Raw genomic sequence first — 18,069 nt, 5'->3', positions numbered from 1 at the left:
ATATACAGAGTTTAAGTCAGTCAGAGGGTTGTGAGAATTCTCGCAACGCACCTTAACTATATATTGCAGCCTGTTCTTGTTTTTAAGCGTTGGGGCAACGTTATTAAAAACTGACAGCTTCTCACTAAAATCATAAATATTAAAACAATTATAAAAAGTGTTGTCATTTGAGAGGGCAAGGTGTGACATGCCATTGAGGCGGATCAGACACTTCTTAGGTTGCATCCCCATCATTGTTTTCACACCCTCCCATGCAGGACGTGAGTGGCCTGTGCTCAGCATGTTCTCAGCTTTTTCCTTATAATTAAGTTTTGCAAGCTTAAGTTCCTTTTTAGCTTGTTTTTGAAGTACTCTGTATTGAGTCATGTTACCTTGGTTGAAGCTAATATTTCGTTGACTAATTATGCTTTTGACAGATTTGGAGACCCATGGTATATTATTTGGACATATGTATATGGATTTACGAGGGATGACTAAGTCCTCACAGAAGGGGATGTATGCAGAAACAGTCTCTTTGGGCTCATCAAGGTCCTTACATTTGTTTTTGAATAGATCCCAGTCAGTGCAGCAGTAGCATTCCTGTAGACACTGGATTGATTAATTTGACCAAACCGGAACTAAGTTTCGTTTTGGCTTGTTTCTCTTCAGGGCCGGTTTGTTAGACGGAACCAAATGAACAAAGTTGTGGTCAGACATGCCGAGTAGAGCTCTGCTGTAGGATTCATAAGCATCTTTGATGGATCCATAACAGTTTGCCATGTTCTTTACATTTAAGAGAACATGAATGTGCGCAAGAAACGCAATTGCAAGTACAGTGTTTTGTGAGCATTTTTATTGTCAACAGATGTAAAGTTACCATGTGTTTGTACACAGTAGACATATCTACGGCTGTAGTCACTGTCTGTGGCAAGTCCTTCAAAACCTGTTCTTGACTTGCTTTTTCCCACATCCTCTGAATGCTTAGCTAACTAAATGACTTAAGTTGGCCAATAATTGTTGCTTTTTCATCTTCATTGTGATTGTTGTGTGCCTTCAATATCACACATGTGGATATTATGAAAGAAACTGCCAAGCAAACCCTTGTGAAATTTTTGAAAGGTTCCATGGTGTAATGGTTAGCACTCTGGACTCTGAATCCAGTGATCTGAGTTCAAATCTCAGTGGGACCTGATTTTAAGTTGCATGTATGGATTAGCTTAAGTGTAATGTCTTGTTTGGGTTGTAGTATCTATAGAGATTTGTGGTGTAGTATGGAACCATTTTCCTGTCTTTTATGTATCATGAAACTTATTTCCCTGGAAGAATAGTTATTGTAGCTCATTGGGATTTTTCCTGGTTAAATAAAGGTAAAATAAAAATAAAATGAATCTGTAATAAGTCCAAACATTCTTCTCTTCATTACCAACATACTGGAAGTCGGCCATGTTTAATTAGATGCTCTCCAGTTATTGTTGTTTGGTAGATTAACATTATATTTTCCTACTTTGGGGACTTTTCATTTCATATTCTTTGTCTGACATTTTCTATTCCCTGTTTGTATTTTCTGTGACTGCATGTGGTTTTAAATCTGTTGGAGTTTCTTCAGACAAAAGCAAAGACACTGATGATGTCATCCAAAAGAAACATAAAGGACAGCAACCTGTTTCCAGAGGACACTAAAGAATGACGGAGCAGCAGGAAACAGAGCAGCTCAAATAGCAAACAGCTGATTTATTCATCTGACTCGTAGAATAACGCCAATGATTGACTTGTTTTAAATGTCTGGGAATGTGGAACAGCTTCATGCTAACTACCTGAAATAAAACAAGGCAAAATGCTGATTATTGGGGACTTGATTTGATGGATTTATTCTTCCTGTTGTGTCTCTGTTTAAACTCCTAATTTAAAGGTAAAGGCAGCGTCCACTAAAGGTTGTGTTGTTGCTGCTGACAGACTCAGATCATTATTTTAAGTGTGTGACAACATTATGGGATGGATCCCTACAGAGATAGACCTTTTAGTTAAAGAGGAACATCCTTTTAGTTTAGATCCTTTAGTTTCCAACCAGACCAGAGTGGTGATTGTAGGAACAGTGGAAAGATGAACCAAGACGGCTTGTCATATTTTGTTTTTTCTATTGACTATAGTTGTGTTTGTTATTAACAGAAATCAACCTGTCAACATTTCTATTTGTCATAAAGTTCCAACGTTAAGTTTTTTACCGCCAGTTAAAAATGGAGCTCCCTAACGGCCGCTCTGCTCTGCTCCGTGCCCCCGCTGTCCGGTAATAGTTAAAGCAGATAAAAACCTAAAGAACACTCAAAAGCTTCAAGATAAAACTTTCTTAAGAAGCTTCTTCATTCACGTTGAAGAGAAGGCCTGTTTCCAGCCAGACTATGAATCGATTCATGAAATCCCTGTTATTAATACGTAGTTGGTCCCATATGGTCTAGCGGTTAGGATTCCTGGTTTTCACCCAGGTGGCCCGGGTTCAACTCCCGGTATGGGAATTGGTATTTAGCTGGTGAAGGTCTTTAGAAAGATCTGTATGATCTCTGACATTGGCCTGTATTGAATCAGAGCTGTAGTTATGTACATTCCCAACACGGTTAGACTTTGCTGTAATTTCTACAGTTACTTACCGTAAAATACGATAACTTTCTTTTCCGGTTTATTACTGTAATATGCATTGCATTATGGGTAGTAACATTTAATTTACATTTATTTACTGTATTTTTTGAATTTGCTGTAGTCTGCTGTAAAACAACAGCAGTAGTGCTACTGTAGGTGAATAAAATTGTTTGTTCATGTTATAGAAGCATAGAATGAAATGGAAAAATAAAATATCTCTAAAAAATTAAACTATTTCATTTTATAGAAATATTTTACATTTTCTTTATTATGCTTTTAGCAGTGGAGGTAATTTAAAAATGTGAAATGCTTTTCAGCAGTGTAAATAACTTATTGAGAGTTGTAGAGACAAACAACCTGTAATTTTCTAATGTTAAACTCAGATAAAACTGAAGTTATTGCTCTGGGGCCCAAGCACCTCCGTGAAGCATTATCCAAAGAGATAGTTACTCTGGATGGCACCACCCTGGCCTCCAGCACCACTGTGAGGAATCGTTTCACCTATGTAAATGTGCAAAATAAATATTTGTATAAATATCAAATGTATTATGTTCCAGTTTAATGGGTGTTACGACAGGTATCAGCAATGCAGTTTCCATTTTAAACTTGACATGCCATAAAGTTTACTCTTCAGCAGCTAGAGACAATTCACTCAAGACACTTGCAGCAACAGATGCTTTGCCAGACATCAACAAACTGGAAATAGACTTGATGCTGAAACAAAGCATAGGGATTAGCAGAAGATAGTTTTGATCCATCGACCTCTGGGTTACGGGCCCGGCACGCTTCCGCTGCGCCACTCTGGTCTGCTGTTTATGTTCAGGGGAAGGAAAATTCTGAGATTCACATTTTGAGGGACAGTTTTCGGGTTGCAAAGTTAAACATTTGGTAGACCTTGCAACTATCATTTATGTGAGCTTCCTGCTTACCTCGAAGAATCTTGAAGGAGTCTACTGAAGCAATAATGAGCCAATACCTTGTTAAAAAATGTTATCAACACCCTTCACTCGTTGCAATTTTTCTCTGACATTGTTTATTTTAGAAAATTGTAACCAGCGTTAAATGAGTAGTTTTAGGTTCAATTCAATTCAATTCAATTCAATTTTATTTATAGTATCAATTCATAACAAGAATTATCTCAAGACACTTTACAGATAGACCACACTCCGGAATTTACAAGGACCCAACAGTTCTAGTTTCCTCCAGAGCAAGCAACAGTGCGACAGTGGCGAGGAAAAACTTCCTTTTAGGCAGAAACCTCGGTCAGACCCAGGCTCTTGGTAGGCGGTGTCTGACGGGCCGGTTGGGGTTAGAATGAAGAGTGGCAATAACAAAAATAGAAAAAATTAGTAGTTTGTAGCAGTTCTTTGTGGTAGTTCATGGCATAGCAGGACGCTGTGCAGCATTACAAGGCACAGCAGGACGTAGCAGGACGTAGCAGGACGTAGCAGGGCACCACAGTGTAGCAGTTGAACATGGCATCACAGAACGTGTAGCGGAACCATGGCAATAGCTGCTACCCTGATTTCGGAGCCTCTCTGATCCAAGGGAACATGCTGGGGAAAAAAGAACATAAGGACTCCGGGGAATGACTCCCCAGAAATAGGTTAGTAACAAGCATTTCTGGGACATGGATGCACATAAATGAAAAGATGGAAAAATAGAGGAGAGAGGAGCTCAGTGTATCAAAATAAGTCCCCAGCTGTCTAACACTATTACAACAAAACCAAGAGAGACGAGGTAAAGAGAGCTCCAGCCCGGCCGGGCCAGAACTCTCCCCAACCGGATCGGGCTGTATGCCAAGTCTCCCTTTGGTTCTATTATATTCTTGATTATATGTTAGATAAATCTGAAAACTATGTGACTAGCTACTACTCCCTAACAATATTCGATTCTATGCCCTAACTAGTGTATCAAAATAAGTCCCCAGCTGTCTAAAACTATTACAACAAAACCAAGAGAGACGAGGTAAAGAGAGCTCCAGCCCGGCCGGGCCAGAACTCTCCCCAACCGGATCGGGCTGTATGCCAAGTCTCCCTTTAGTTATATTATATGATAGATAAATCTGAAAACAATGTGACTAACTACTACTCCCTAACAATATTCGATTCTATGCCCTAACTATAAGCTTTATCAAAAAGGAAAGTCTTAAGCCTACTCTTAAATGTGGAGACGGTGTCTGCCTCCCGGACCCAAACTGGAACCTGGTTCCACAGGAGAGGAGCTTGATAGCTGAACGCTCTGGCTCCTGTTCTATTTTTAGAGACTCTAGGAACCACCAGTAACCCTGCATTCTGGGAGCGTAGTTCTCTCCCAGGGTTGTAAGGTACTATAAGCTCTTTAAGATAAGATGGAGCCTGACCATGAAGAGCTTTGTAGGTGAGAAGAAGGATTTTAAATTCTATTCTAAATTTTACAGGAAGCCAATGCAGAGAAGCTAAAACAGGAGAAACGTGATCTCTTTTCCTGGTTCCTGTCAGAACACGTGCCGCAGCATTCTGGATCAGCTGTAGAGTCTTTATGGATTTTTTCGAGCAGCCTGATAACAGAGAATTGCAGTAATCCAACCTAGAAGTAACAAATGCATGGACTAGTTTTTCTGCATCATTTTTAGACAGGATATTCCTGATTTTTGCAATATTACGTAGGTGAAAAAAGGCGATCCTTGAAATTTGCTTTAAATGGGAATTAAAGGACATGTCCTGATCAAAGATGACTCCAAGATTCTTCACTGTGGTGCTGGAGGCCAGGGTGATGCCATCCAGAGTAACTATATCTTTGGATAGTGCGTCACGAAGGTGCTTGGGTCCGAGAGCAATAACTTCAGTTTTATCGGAGTTTAACATTAGAAAATTACAGGTCATCCAGGTTTTAATATCTTGAAGGCACGTTTGAAGTTTAGCTAACTGATTAGTTTCATCCGGCTTGATTGAAAGATATAATTGAGTATCATCTGCATAACAATGAAAGTTTATGGAGTGTTTCCTAATAATACTGCCTAAAGGAAGCATATATAAAGTGAACAGGATTGGACCGAGCACAGATCCTTGTGGGACTCCATGACTAACGTTGGCGTGCACAGAGGATTCATCGTTAACATTAACAAACTGAGATCGATCTGATAAATAAGACTTAAACCAGCTTAGAGCAGTCCCTTTAATGCCAATTAAATGTTCCAATCTCTGTAATAAGATATAATGGTCAATGGTATCAAATGCAGCGCTAAGATCTAATAACACAAGTACAGAGATAAGTCCTTTGTCTGAAGCAATTAGGAGGTCATTAGTAATTTTCACAAGTGCTGTCTCTGTGCTATGATGAACTCTAAATCCTGACTGAAAATCCTCAAATAAGCTGTTGCTATGCAGAAAGTCACACAGCTGTTTGGCGACTGCTTTCTCAAGAATCTTAGAGAGAAATGGAAGGTTGGATATAGGTCTATAGTTGGCTAAAACATCTGGATCAAGGTTTGGCTTTTTCAGAAGAGGTTTAATTACAGCTACTTTAAAGTGCTGTGGTACATAGCCTGTTAATAAAGACAAATTAATTATATTTAGTAGTGAAGTGTTGACTAATGGTAAAACTTCTTTAAGTAGCCTAGTCGGGATGGGATCTAAGAGGCAGGTTGATGGCTTAGATGAAGAAATAATTGAATTAAATTGATAAAGATCAAGTGAAGCAAAGCAGTCAAAACATGTATCTGGTTTTACAGCTGTTTCTAAGGTTCCTGAGTTTAGAGATAAGTCAGTGCCAGTTAAAGGCAGGTCTTGGTGAATTTTGCTTCTAATAGTTATAATTTTATCATTGAAGAACCTCATAAAGTCGTTACTACTAAGAGCTATGGGAATACTTGGCTCAGTAGAGCTGTGACCTTCTGTTAGCCTGGCTACAGTACTGAAAAGAAACCTGGGGTTGTTCCTATTTTCCTCTATCAATGACGAGTAGTACGCTGCTCTGGCATTACGGAGGGCCTTCCTATACGTTTTAAGACTATCTTGCCAGGTTAAACGAGAATTTTCCAGTTTGGTGGAGCGCCAGATCTTCTCAAGTTTCCGCGATATTTGCTTTAATTTGCGAGTTTCAGTGTTATACCATGGAGCTAACCTTCTTTGTTTTATTATCTTCTTTTTTAGAGGGGCAACAGAGTCTAGAGTCATTCGTAGCGAGCCTGCTGCACTATCAACAAAATGATCGATTTGGGAGGGACTAATAGCATAGGAGTCCTCCGTTACTTTGGGACTTGGTAATGAATTAAATGCTAACGGAATCGTATCCTTAAATTTAGCTACAGCACTATCAGATAGACATCTTGTATAGGATGTTTTGCCTAACGGCGTGTAGTTCAGCAGTATAAACTCAAAAGTTATCAAACAGTGGTCAGATAGGAAGGGATTCTGTGGGAACACTATTAAATGTTCAATTTCAACACCATATACCAGAACAAGATCGAGGGTGTGGTTAAAACGGTGAGTCGGTTTATGTACACTTTGAGAGAAGCCAATGGAATCTAATAGAGAGATAAACGCAGTACTAAGGCTATCATTCTCATCGTCCACATGAATATTAAAATCCCCTACAATAATAACTTTGTCCGTTTTTAGCACTAAGTTCGATAGAAACTCTGCAAATTCGGATAAAAATTCAGAGTATGGACCAGGTGCTCGGTACACTATAACAAATAGAACTGGTTGCATTGATTTCCAACTTGGGTGTGAAAGACTAAGAACAAGACTTTCAAATGAGTTATAATTTAGTTTAGGTTTAGAGCTAATTAGTAGACTGGAATCAAAGATAGCTGCAACTCCACCTCCTCGGCCTGCGCCTCGAGGAATGTGAGTATTAATATGACTGGGGGGGGTGGACTCATTTAGACTAACATATTCTCCATTACTCAACCAGGTTTCAGTAAGACAAAATAAATCAATATTAGAATCTGATATTAATTCATTTACTAGTACCCCCTTAGAAGAGAGGGATCTGATGTTTAAGAGTCCACATTTAATTATCCTATTCTTTTGAACTATTGCACTTGTGGTTTTAATTGTTATGAGGTTTTCATGCACAGCTCCTCTTCTGTTTACCTTTGATTTAAATAATTTTAATGGTCGGGGGGCAGACACCGTCACTATGGGATTTTTACTAGGTAACACCTGGAATAAAGGAGCAGAGAAGTGTGTTAGACTGGGACTCTGCCTCCTGGTCCCAACTATGGATTGTCAAGGATTAGGTCCACCAATAAACTTGTCAATGTTTCTAGAAATGAGAGCTGCTCCAGTCCAAGTGGGATGAATGCCGTCTCTCCGAATCAGATCAGGTCTTCCCCAGAAAGACTGCCAGTGATCCACAAAGCCCACATCATTATCTGGACACCACCTCGATAGCCAGCGGCGAAATGACGACATGCGGCTATACGTGTCATCGCTGGTTAGATTTGGCAGGGGTCCAGAGAAAACTACGGTGTCCGACATTGACTTCGCGTATGTACACACCGATTCAACATTAATCTTAGTAACCTCCGATTGCCGTAACCGGGAGTCATTAACGCCAACGTGAATAACAATCTTGCTGTATTTACGTTTATCCTTAGCCAGCAGTTTCAGATAAGACTCAACGTCGCCCGCTCTAGCCCCCGGGATGCACTTAACTACGGCCGCCGGCTTCGCTAACTTCACGTTTCTCAGAATGGAGCTGCCGATAACCAGAGTTGGTTTCTCAGCGGGGGGGTTGCTGAGTGGGGAAAATCTGTTAGAAACGCTAACAGGCTGGTGGCGGTCCGACGCCTTGGAAAGCTTACGACTGTCTCTTCCTCGTCCTCGCACAGTAACCCAGCCACTATGTCCTGGCTGCTCCGGAGTTCGCGAGGAACTACCAGAGGCTAACTCAGGCTCAGGCCGGCCCGTGCTGACTACCGGGGGGAGGTTAGCTACAGTAACTGACGACTGATCTGTCATGGTGCGGATCCGGACTTCTAACTTACTAAGCCTCGCCTCCACGTCCAAAAATAAACTACACTTGTTACACACGCCATCACTGCTAAAGGATGCAGAGGAGTAACTAAACATCTCACACACCGAGCAGGAGAAAGTCGGAGAGGGGGCCGACATAACTAACTGCTAAGCTAAAGTCGTTAGCAGCTAAGCTAAAGTAAGGTAGCGTTAGCTACCAAGCGTTAAAACAGCTGTTATTTAACAAAAGTCGCTAAAAAATGAGAAGATATGTGAGTGCTTAGGCAGAACTGCTATAAGAATAAGTGTTTATGATCACTCTGGATGAACTGCAGAGAACTACAGCTGAGGTGGGAGAGTCTGTCCATAGGACAACAATCAGTCGTACACTGCACAAATCTGGCCTTCATGGAAGAGTGGCAAGAAGAAAGCCATTTCTCAAAGATATCCATAAAAAGTCTCGTCTAAAGTTTGTCACAAGCCACCTGGGAGACACACCAAACATGTGGAAGAAGGTGCTCTGGTCAGATGAAACCAAAATCGAACTTTTTGGCCACAATGCAAAACGATATGTTTGGCGTAAAAGCAACACCGCTCATCACCAACAACACACCATCCCCACTGTCAAACATGGTGGTGGCAGCACCATGGTTTGGGCCTGCTTTTCTTCAGCAGGGACAGGGAAGATGGTTCAAATTGAGGGGATGATGGATGCAGCCAAATACAGGACCATTCTGGATGAAAACCTTTTGGAGCCTGCAAAAGACCTGAAACTGGGACGGAGATTTATCTTCCAACAAGACAATGATCCCAAACACACAGCAAAATCTACAAAGGAATGGTTCACAAATAAACGTATCCAGGTGTTAGAATGCCCAAGTCAAAGTCCAGACCTGAATCCAATCCAGAATCTGTGGAAAGAAATGAAAACTGCTGTTCACAAACGCTCTCCATCCAACCTCACTGAGCTCAAGCTGTTTTTCATGGAAGAATGGGCAAGAATTTCAGTCTCTCGATGTGCAAAACTGATAGAGACATACCCCAAGCGACTTGTAGCTGTAATCGCAGCAAAAGGTGGCTCTACAAAGTATTAACGCAAGCGGGCCAAATAATTTAGCACGCACCACTTTTCAGTTTTTTATTTGCTAAAAAAGTTTAAAATATCCAATAGATTTTGTTCAAAAATCAACGTTAACGTTAGTGGTTAGCGATTGGCGTTAGCATAGCAAGCTAGCGATTTTTAAAAAGTTTCAGTTAGGAACATGGTTGCAAGCATGTATGGACAGGACTGTATAGACCACAAAACAAGACTGTCGTAATTTTTAAATCAATTATTTAAGCCGAAAATACCAGAAATGCGTCTCTCTGGTCGATGCGGCAGCCATTGTTGCCTGTTGCACATTGTGCACATTGCACATTGTAGAATAAAACAGATAATTCTGTATAAATTACACTAGAGCACATCTAAGAAAAACAAAAGAAAAGAAACATTTCACAAACAGATGCATTGTTAATTTTCATCAGCCTGGTAGTGGACTTTATATGGAGACAAAGCATAGCAATTAGCAGAGGATGGTTTTGATCCATCGACCTCTGGGTTATGGGCCCAGCACGCTTCCGCTGCGCCACTCTGCTCTGCTGGACAAAGCCACAGGTTCAAATAAGCAGGTAAATCACCGTAGTTTTAGATATTTAAATGTGCGCACAAGAAAGCTAAGAGATTACTGTGGGGAAATGGAGACTGGCTAGGTTAACTGAAGATTTTAAACATTGTAAAAAATGTATGAAACATATGAACACGTTAAACATATACGGGCATATAATATATACCTACAGTCTCAGTCCTTGGATGGTATAGGTAGCGTATCGCTACCTATACCGATAAATTCCAGAGTTGGCACACTACAGGTAATCAAAGCAACACACATCCCTGGGTGGACTTGAACCACCATCCTTTCAGCTAACAGCCAACTGCGCTGAACTATTGCGCCACAGAGACTACGCATGTCTGCTGTTTAATGAGCGGGAACTCGATCTTTAAGCCACAAACATTTGCTTTATGGCTTTTTGAGGTTGAGCTTCACATGTATGCTTCTCAGGCTATTTTCCTGTTTAAATTTCCTTAGAAATTGGGGAAGCTGACTCATGCGGAAATGGAGAAGCTGGACGTGCATTGTATTGATCTTACATCTCAATTGGATTCTGACTTTGAATTCAAATATTTGGCATCCAAGAAAATTTTTAAACTGATGATGCAACAGTCCTTTTGCTGGTGGTTTCTTGGTCACAGCAACAAGCTTGATCATTGACATACAGTTGCCCGCCACATATCACAAAACTGTTGGGTGGGGCCTTAAGTATTTGCTTGTATTACATCAAGTTTTCCAATAACATTAACAAGCATAACGTTGATTACGGTGCCTGTGTTTGTCATGATGTGGAAATTTGATAATTGCAGGTAGTGTGGCCGAGTGGCTCCAGTCTCTTTGGAGGCGTGGGTTCAAATCCCACCACTGCCATTTGCATATATTACATAGCTGGAAGCCAACCAATGTGATGTCTTACAGCTGTGGCATTTGGCCTGAACTTGGTGAAATAACTAGAATCATCCATCAATAACTTTGCTGAGATTGTTCCTTGTTAACCTGAGGTTCAACGATTGGTGAAATCTTCCTTTCCAGCACTTTGGAGTAGAAAATCAACAAATAATTGTGATAATTAATCGTGATCTCCGTAATGATCAAAGTAATTGTCGTTATCTTTTTGGTCATAATCATGCAGCTCAAAGAGATTTTATCAAACCAGGTTGGGCAAGTAACCTTTCTGCTGACTTCTTGTAAAAAAAGAAAGTACCACAACCCAAAAACAGTTACTGCGATGGCTGGGAATCGAACCCAGGTCAACTGCTTGGAAGGCAGCTATGCTCACCACTATACCACCATCGCTGGACAATGTGATGTTCACTTCAAATCTTGTAATACATTTGGGCATTGAGACTGGTTCAAATCTGGCTCAAAGGAGAAGTCTTTTCCAGAGTTTCCCTTCAGGGATCAATAAAGAATTTCTGATTCTGATGTAGAGATGGACAGACAACCCAAAAGTATAATACTTCTTGCCGAGACATAACAAGAAACAAAAAAACTGACTATTGTAAGTAATGAATGGCTTCATGAATAGACAACCATCATCCCAGTGTATGCCATTAACAGTCTATGAGTGGTCAATTAGAGTCCAATGACTTTCTTTGGGGCAACTCCTTTTTCCTCCAGATAGAGCTCATTCAGCATTAGAAAGTACCTGTTAGTGCTGAATATCTATTCCAAAACTCCCATTCTTTTATTTATTTAGCTAGCGGTGGACAACTGGTGAAATGTACTTGCTCTGCATGTGTTAGTGTCTGATGTTGAACTCACAACCAAGACAACCTCAAAGAGAAGCACTTATGAACACAATGATCATCAGTGTCTTTATTTGAGGTGATCTGAATGTGATTACAATGACATCTTAAGTTCTATTTCGTATAGGCTTCGCCCTCTAAGGGCTACGCTATTGGGTTTATCCCTTCGCGCATGCGCAGTCGTGAAGATTTTCTTTCCCGCCCTAGCGTCCAGCGCAGGCCTCAACTACGTCCGCATTTACTGCATATATACAGAGCGGACCCGTTGTTCGACTCCCACTTTTTCTTCAACTTCGCAGTATGAAGTCAAGCTCAAGACCTTCCGCCGGTGCCCGTGTCTGCCCCTCCTGCCGGACCGGCTACATCCTTCCGCCGGACCTCCACCCCCGTTGCGAGGCCTGCCTGGGTGCCGTTCACGCCGGCCAGGCTCTCACCCGCCACGCCTCCTGCCAGTTTTGCGCCCGCCTGTCGTCTAAAGAGCTAACTCGACGGGCGGAAGCTTTTCTGGTTTGCCAGGCTAGCGGGGACGGAGACGGCAGCTGGGCAGACAGACAGGAATCCGGCGGCACCTTGGAGCCGCTGGCGGACGGCGTTTTCGACGAGCATGAGTCCGCTGACTCCGCTCTCTCTGACAGCGCCTCCATCACCGGTTTCCCCTCCTCCCCTCTGGGAGGGTCCCCCTCCTCCCCTTTGGGGGGATTGGGCCTCGAGACGGCGGTTGATGCTTTCCCGCTGGAGCTCTCTCCGTCTCCCGAACGGCCTGGGGCACCGCCCGAGCGGCCTTCCCCTTTGCCCCACCCGGCTCCAGCCTCCACCGCTAAGGCTCTCTTCGCCGACCTGCCGGAGATCATAAGGAAGGCGGCGGAGCTGAGAGGCATAGCGCTCCCGGCGGAGCTGCCAGCCCCCGCTCGCGGCCTTTTGAGTGGTGATGTTTATGCCCAGGAGCCGCCCTCTTCACGGGCCCCACTCTGGCCGCGCTTCGCGGAGCTTTGGCCATTTGTGGAGGAGGCTTTCTCCCAGCCGGGGAAACTGAAGGCTCCCGTCTCTCGCTATGCCCCGTTTACTCGGGTTCAGGGCGATACGGACGCAGGTTTTCCTTCAGTCCCTCCCCTGGAGGGGAGCCTGGCGTCCATTTTGCTTCCGAAAGCTACTTTCTTCGGCCACCGGAAGCCCACGCCTCCCTCTCCCCAGGATCAAGTGTGCGCTCAAGTCACTGACCGGGCCCACCAATGTGCCGCCCAGGGGCTGGCGGCACAAAACAACATCGCCTTACTGGCCTCCGCCGTCTCCGCGATGGCCACTACTCCCGGCGCCCTCCCCTCGGAGCTTGCCACGGAGATTGGTAAGGCTATGACCGCCATCCTTACCCTGACCACGGCGTCCACGGTGGCGCTGTCCAGGGTGATGGCTTGGCAGACTGTGGCCCAGCGAAACATCTGGCTCCACATGTCTCAGCTGCCAGCGGACATTAGACGCAAGCTTCTGTACGGTCCCATAGCCCCCGATGGACTATTTGGGCCGCGCCTACAGACTGCCACGTCTCATCTCCATCAAGCGGCGAGGCTCGGCTCGTGGAAGGCTCCTCCTCAACAGCACCACCGTCGCCATGACAACCGTCACAAGCGGAAGCGCCCCGCAGCATCGGCTGCGGCTGCGTCTTCCCAAGCTTCGGCGTCGGGGCCCCCACCCGGTCCCCCTCCGCAGCGACAGACGATGCCACACGGCCGTCAACCTGCACGAGGCCGGAGGACCATGAGAGCGGCCCCCACCTGGTCCAACCCGCCTCCCGAGCCACCCAGCAAGCAGCAGCGGCGGTGGCAATGACGGGACGTGGGGATCGACTGTCCCTCTTCAGCTGAGAGTTGGAAACACAACGGCCCTTTTAAGGGCCACTCCCTCACATCTAAAGAGCTGTTTCCCCTCAGCCGAATAGTCCCTGTTTGCTCTAAACAGGGCACTGTTATGACAGTTGTTCCCCACACAAGCACACACCAGGCCGTCGCCGCGAGCGGGGCGCCATTGCGTCCCCGCTGCGCAGGCAGCGGAAATGAGCGTCCTCCCACGGTGGACGACGACGCTTGTCCACCCACCTCCCCACGGCGATGCCGGCGGGGCGGGGGTCGGGTTAACCCAGTGACCGCTCCCGCCCCACACGGCGGCGACCGGCCACTGCCCTTTCGAAAAAGCCCTACCATGGGCTGGGCGACGCGATCACTCGTCTCGCCCAGCGGCGGGATGGGCTCTGCGCTCCCTGCTTGCCATGTCGGTGAACAACACTCAGACATGTGCTCGCCCACTGTCAGAGTGCAGCGCGGCATGGATTGGCTTGACACACATGGACTCGTGGATGTCAAAGCTGATAACACGGGGTTACACACTCCAGTTCGCCTCCCCCCCGCCCCCTTTCGCGGGTGTGTTGGAGACGACGGTTTCATCCCTGGCAGAGTCAGACGCAATGACGTCAGAGTTAGAAGGGTTGCTGGCGAGCGGAGCTATTTCCCGCATCCCTCCAGGGGAGGAAAACGAGGGTTTTTACTCTCGCTATTTTCTCACCCCGAAGAAGTCAGGAGGACTGTGTCCCATCCTCAACCTGTCAAAATTCAACCGGTATGTCATGGAGCGCCCCTTCCACATGCTCACCATCAGGCACGTGTTGGAATGTGTGCGCCCCAACGAATGGTTTACATCCGTGGATCTGAAAGACGCTTACTTTCACATCCAAATCATTCCCAGGCACAGGAAATTCCTGCGCTTCTCCTTCCAAGGGGCCCGTTTCCAGTTCAACCGGCTGCCGTTCGGATACTCACTAGCCCCCCGCACCTTTTCCAAGTGCATGGAAACGGCGCTCCAGCCTCTACGGGAGAGGGGCATCAGAGTCCTCTTTTACTTGGACGATCTGCTCATTCTAGCCCCCTCTCGGGAGCGGGCGGCGCTGCACACTATGGAGGTTCTGCAGCACCTACAAACGCTGGGTTTTGCCATAAATTGGAAGAAGAGCGCCCTTGTCCCCGCACAATCGATAGTTTATCTGGGCGTAGACATGAGCTCGATCAGCATGAGAGCCAGGCTGTCAGCACCGAGGCAGGAAGCCCTGACTTCTCTGTTGTCCCGCTTCAGGCCGCGCGCGACAGTGTCAGCGCTGTCAGTTATGCGGCTCTTGGGCATGATGTCCGCGGCACACACGGTAGTCCCCCTGGGTCTCCTCCACATGAGGAAAGTCCAGAGGTGGTTTCACCGCCAGCGGCTCGATCCCATTCGCCACAAGTGGCGAATGCTGTCCATCCCTCATTCCCTCCAATCAGACCTGGCATACTGGGGGAGTCCCCAAACCCTGTCTTCCGGGGTTCCCCTGGGCAGAGTGACGTCATATGTGACGGTGTACACAGACGCGTCCCTCACTGGCTGGGGGGGAATGTGCGAGTCACAGGTGGTGGGAGGGGCCTGGCCTCCTCCCCCTCTCCCTCACATAAACTGCCTGGAGCTGTCCACGGTGTTGAAGGTGTTGAAACACTTTACACCAGTGGTGACGGGGAGGCATGTGGTAGTAAGGACGGACAACATCACGGCGGCGGCATTCATAAACCGCCAGGGCGGCATACGCTCAGCCCGGCTGTTAGAAATAGCCAGACGCCTCCTGCTGTGGGCGCACAGCCACCTGCTGTCTCTCAAAGCAGTATATATCCCCGGGATTTTGAACCGGGCAGCCGACTTGATGTCGAGGGGGGGGCCCTCCCACAACGAGTGGAGATTGAATCCCACTATCGTTCAAACGTTATGGAGCAGGTTCGGGGAAGCGGAGGTGGATCTGTTCGCTTCACGAGAGAACACACAGTGCACACTGTGGTTTTCCTTGACCGCGCGGGACAACCCTCCCCTCGGCGTAGACGCCTTCTCCCACAAACCCTGGCCCAAAACCCTCCTATATGCTTTTCCCCCGGTCCCCCTGATCCCTCGCCTCCTGGAGCGCGTCCAGGAGGAGGATCTGTTAATTGTTCTGGTGGCACCGGAGCGCACGAGTGCGTCCTGGTTCCCAACCCTCGTTCAGCTGCTGGTGGCTCCCCCCTGGCAGATTCCGTGGCGGAGAGACGCACTATCGCAGCTGAACGGTGCGATCTGTCATCCCCCAGTGATAAATCAGAGGCTGTGGGGCTGGTTGCTGAGCGGGAACGCTTACAGAGATTAGGCTTGCCCCCCGCCGTGGTACGCACTATCCAGGGCTCCAGAGCCCCCTCTACCATAGCAGGCTACGCAGGGCGCTGGTCTGCCTTCCAGCGCTGGTGCACAGAGAGGGACGCAGACCCCACATCGTGTCCCCTACCTCTCGTGCTGACGTACCTACAAACTCTGGTGGATAATGATTTGGCTCCATCTACAGTCAAAGCATACGCAGCAGCCATCTCATCCTGTCACGAAGGTTTCGGTGAGAGGACAGTTTTAGCGCATCCCCTGGTGAAGCGTTTCCTGAAGGGGGTTAGGCGTCAAAAACCGGCTGTTCGCCCCCTCGCCCCCCAATGGGACCTAGCTCTGGTGCTCCGGGCTCTGGGGAAGCCCCCCTTTGAGCCCTTGGCACAGGCTTCGCTCAGAATGCTGTCGCTTAAGACAGCACTTCTCCTTGCCCTAACGTCGGCCAAAAGAGTGAGTGATTTATGTGCACTGTCAGTTTCTCCGTCCTGCCTCTCCATTAGAGGGGACGGGAGCGCAGCCACCTTACAGCCAAATCCCTCCTTCACACCGAAGACTTTAACTAGTTCTTTTCGGTCAAGGGTGTTTTTCCTCGAGGGTTTTTTCCCCCCACCTCACGCTAACGGTGCGGAGGAGGCTTCCCACCGGTTGTGTCCGGTGCGCGCTCTGTCACAATACATTTTACGCACGGCAAATATCAGGAAAACTCAGCAGCTGTTTGTGCATTATAGAGAACACTCCCAAGGATCAGCCCTCTCAAAACAGCGTCTGTCTCACTGGCTGTGCGAGGCTATTACCCAGGCTTATAGCTCGGAAGGGAAAGAGCCCCCCCAAGACATTCGGGGTCACTCTACGAGGGCTCTGTCGGCGTCTGCGGCTGTATTTAAAGGCATGGCAGTAGCCGACATTTGCGCGGCAGCCTCCTGGGCTTCCCCGTGCCCCTTCATCCGCTTTTATCTGCGAGATATGTCTGAATCTTCCATGTCTCATGCGGTTTTGTCCACAGTCAGTGACGCGTAATGCCGCGCTGAATGTGCAAAAAAAAAAAAAAAAAAAGCGGATGCCTTGATTGTTGCCAATTTCCTTCACACCTAGTGCTGAATGACCCTGCTCTGCTGTCTCACCTCTCCTGTACCTGGGGTATTTCTTGTGAGACACAGTTCTTATCTCATACATTGTCATAATCATGTTGCATGCACGGAGGTAATCATGTCTCTCCGTTGCATGCGCGACAGGATCAATCACGCTTAACCCCCATTAATCATTGTACTACTGCATCATATTGCGGGCCACATGAACCTTTCCGGCCACGCCATTGGCAGGGCAGGCTTTGTCAGAAGAATGACTCTGACTAGCCTCTGTACATTGTTGCTGGGGCAATGTGGTGTATGTTCGGCTTGTGGACCTTGTGCCGCAGGTGGCATTGACTACATCAGCTTCGCCCTAACCCAATAGCGTAGCCCTTAGAGGGCGAAGCCTATACGAAATAGAACGTTAGTTACTTTGGTAACTCCAGATTCTATTAGTATAGGCGTAGCCCTCTAAGGTCCGGGCCACCTGCTCCTAGAACATTAGTTGAAGAAAAAGCTGATGTTTTGGGAGTCGAACAACGGGTCCGCTCTGTATATATGCAGTAAATGCGGACGTAGTTGAGGCCTGCGCTGGACGCTAGGGCGGGAAAGAAAATCTTCACGACTGCGCATGCGCGAAGGGATAAACCCAATAGCGTAGCCCTTAGAGGGCTACGCCTATACTAATAGAATCTGGAGTTACCAAAGTAACTAACGTTACAGGCTTAACCAATAGAAACGTTTATGAACATTTGTGCAAACAGGTATAGAGCTACTTGACATGTTATCGTGGCCGAGTGGTTAAGGTGATGGACTAGAAATCCATTGGGGTCTCCCCGCGCAGGTTCAAATCCTGCCGACAACG

The 18,069-nt window shown here is 46.4% G+C and overlaps 4 non-coding genes across 4 annotated transcripts; 3 read left to right on the top strand and 1 right to left on the bottom strand.

Moving 5' to 3' along the window:
- The first annotated feature begins 1,097 nt into the window (after nt 1-1,097).
- trnaq-cug (transfer RNA glutamine (anticodon CUG)) lies at nt 1,098-1,169 on the top strand. Its single transcript has one exon. It is a non-coding gene; the product is annotated as a tRNA-Gln (tRNA).
- A 1,248-nt stretch (nt 1,170-2,417) lies between these two features.
- On the top strand, nt 2,418-2,489 carry trnae-uuc (transfer RNA glutamic acid (anticodon UUC)). The gene has a single exon. It is a non-coding gene; the product is annotated as a tRNA-Glu (tRNA).
- Nucleotides 2,490-11,428: 8,939 nt separating this feature from the next.
- On the bottom strand, nt 11,429-11,500 carry trnag-ucc (transfer RNA glycine (anticodon UCC)). Its single transcript has one exon. It is a non-coding gene; the product is annotated as a tRNA-Gly (tRNA).
- Nucleotides 11,501-17,987: 6,487 nt separating this feature from the next.
- trnas-aga (transfer RNA serine (anticodon AGA)) lies at nt 17,988-18,069 on the top strand. Its single transcript has one exon. It is a non-coding gene; the product is annotated as a tRNA-Ser (tRNA).

Source organism: Etheostoma spectabile, unplaced genomic scaffold, assembly GCF_008692095.1.
Source record: "Etheostoma spectabile isolate EspeVRDwgs_2016 unplaced genomic scaffold, UIUC_Espe_1.0 scaffold00018315, whole genome shotgun sequence".
Taxonomy (NCBI): domain Eukaryota; kingdom Metazoa; phylum Chordata; class Actinopteri; order Perciformes; family Percidae; genus Etheostoma; species Etheostoma spectabile.
Note: the sequence above shows the minus strand (reverse complement) of the source record. Positions and strands in the feature narration are given on the sequence as shown.